Here is a 2,862-nt window from a genome sequence, read left to right as displayed (position 1 = left end):
AGTGCACATATCTCTAAGAAACTTAGCATAAGAAGGAATTTGTTTAATTGCATCTAAGAGAGGAATGTTGACTTTAACCTGTTTAAACACTTCTAAGATGTCATTAGGACTAGCTCCTTTCTTACGAGGTAATAATGCTTGTGGAAAAGGAGCGCGAGGAACATAGGAAATTTCAGAATTACCTTTCTCGGTTTCATCGGTTTCTTTTTGTGTTGAAGGACTAACCTGTGTGACGGTAGGCAGGTTCCTATCTTGCTCTCTCTCCTTGGGATCACCAACATGGTTATCAATGACCCGTCCACTTCTTCGGGTAGAGAATGCTTAGTCATGATGAGTCGGCTTAGCACCAGATGTGCCTTCCTCGAAAGAACCTTTAGGATGAGGCTGTATGTGACTCGGGAACTGACCCTAGTCTCCCTCATTCAGTTGGCTGGCTAGCTGATCTAGTTGTTGCTGTAAGTTCGCCATAGATCTTTGAGTATCCTGCATAAACAAACTTACACTTTTTTCCAAACTAGGAATTCTCTGGTCAGAAAAATCATTAGTAATAGAAGATGTATGTGCAATAGACTCAACATGCTTAATTTTAGCATTTCTTTCTAACGACTCATGTCTGCGTGTCAAAGCAACAAACTCGGCCTCAGAGTCGAATTCATTGTCAGCTTTGTAAACCCTTTTGGTACTGGTCATTATGGGTTCTCTAGCCTCCCACTCTTGGGTTTTTTCGGTTATTTCATGCAAAAACTTATAACCTTCTTCGGCAGTCTTATCAGGGAAATTACCACCACAAAATGATTCTATCATAGTCAATGTTCTGAAATCTAGTCCGTCATAAAGGATCAGTGTGAGCTTAGGAGTATCAAATCCATGGTGTGGACATTGTAGCAAGAGATCATGGAACCTCTCTAAATAATCATAAAGAGATTCTCCTATTTGTTGTGAAAAACTATTCAACTTTTGACGAATGGCGATAGTTTTATGCCTCAGAAAGAATTTATACAGGAATAGATTAACCATGTCATTTCAAGTACGAATTGATGAAGGAGCTAATGCATTTAACCACGATTTTGCCTTATCCTTTAAGGAAAAAGGGAAGAACCTAAGTCTAAGATAATCATCAGCTAAGTCCTTAAATTTCATTGTACCACACAATTCTTCAAAATCTCTAATGTGATAGTAAGGATTTTCATCCTCCTTACCGTAGAATTTAGGAAGTGCTTGAATGGTGCTTGCTCTAATCTCATAGGTTGCTGTGGTGGTAGGCAAAACAATACATGAGAGTTGAGAGACTCTAGTTGGGTACATATAGTCTCTCAAACTTTTAACCGGAGGGTTCGTACCCTCATCATCTGTTCTCGTCATGTATAAAGGGTTACTTTAACAAGACGAATGATTGTTCTTTATCCCAACTACTTGGTAGATCTTGCATATGCTATCAAAATGCAGAATTCAGTCTAAACTCACCTTGCAAAGCTTCGCAAAAGACTTACTTTTCTACCTGTTTTGGAGAGATTCCAACTGCGCTCTTCAAACTAAGGTACCTAAAGAAAATCAAACAAGCTATGTAAAAAGGAACTAAAAGAAGTCTAAAAGAAAAACGAAATAAACTATGTACAGAAAATAAAAACTAAACTACAACTAGAAAATCAATGATATCAATTAGAGAGTACTTTACAGCCACTCCCCGGCAGCGGCGCCAAAAATTTGATGGGTCGGAAAACCGACTTTGTTTTATCGCAAGTGCACGGTGTCGATGGTGTAGACAATAGCAAATGTGGTTCGTTCCCACGAGGAGTGTAAACTACTTCTACCTAATACAACTAACTTCCTAATCAATATCGATTCAAGAGAGAGTTTTCTGAATTCTAAGAAATAAACAAATAAATTGGATGTAAATGAAACTATTAAAGTGACAAGCAAGGTGAGAAAAGGTTAAGGATCCGGGAATCCGTTGCAAGTTATGATTACTTGTGTTTTATCACGAGAGTCTCGATATTACTCATGTAAAGCAGCAACACACAGCGACTAATACATGGAAGATATGTCGTTAAGAACCATTGATAATAATCGATGAAAGATTGTTTGATCTCGACCTAAAAGTAGAACCCTAATCACTATGTATACATGGCATACAAAGTAGAAGAGTATTCATAAATATAATGTGAATCAGGTCTCAATGGGATTGTCTATAACTTACCTATGTAGTATACTTGGCATAAAATATGAAAAGATTTATAAGAACAATCCACAAATATGAGATAAACAGAAAATTAAGCTTTTGATTTAAAGAAACTCTTGTTCGTAAACACAAATGATCTAACCTACAAGTTCATTCTTTCACCCTAACAATGGTTTAGCAAGTCATGGATTTCTCAAAAGCCATCGAAACTGATAAAGAAAATAAACTCATAGAATTGAAAAACGAGTAGAAATGCTCAAACCCTAGTTTCTCCCTGTATAAGCCGTTCTCCCTTTCTTCATAGGTTGAAAACCCTTACAAAATCCATCCTCTTTCCAAAAACAGCGCCACTTCCAATGGACCCCTACAGCTGACTACCGAAATCCAGCCCACTTAATCGTAGCCATAGCACCACCGACTGCCAGCACTACACTTTCTTTCTCCATTCACTGACTATCCAAGCACCTCCTCTGCTGTTTGATTTCACTGCGACATTTTCTCAAGCACCAGACCTGCGTCTTCTATTCAATCCCTTGAACACCTTCCAAATCAACTACATCACCATCTCTCACTTCCCTGAATTTTAATTCAGGTGCAACCAACAAAATAAACTCAATTTTCTCCCCACTAACCAACAGTACCTCTCTTCTTCACTAACCCATTCTCAAATCTTCTCAATTCCA

The 2,862-nt window shown here is 38.0% G+C and overlaps 1 non-coding gene across 1 annotated transcript; it reads left to right on the top strand.

The window, feature by feature from the left end:
• The first annotated feature begins 862 nt into the window (after window positions 1–862).
• On the top strand, window positions 863–966 carry LOC113319931. The gene has a single exon (XR_003345897.1). It is a non-coding gene; the product is annotated as a small nucleolar RNA R71 (small nucleolar RNA).
• Window positions 967–2,862: the final 1,896 nt, after the last annotated feature.

Source organism: Papaver somniferum, chromosome 10 (genome assembly GCF_003573695.1).
Source record: "Papaver somniferum cultivar HN1 chromosome 10, ASM357369v1, whole genome shotgun sequence".
Taxonomy (NCBI): Eukaryota; Viridiplantae; Streptophyta; class Magnoliopsida; order Ranunculales; family Papaveraceae; genus Papaver; species Papaver somniferum.
This window is presented reverse-complemented; position numbering and strand designations above follow the sequence as displayed.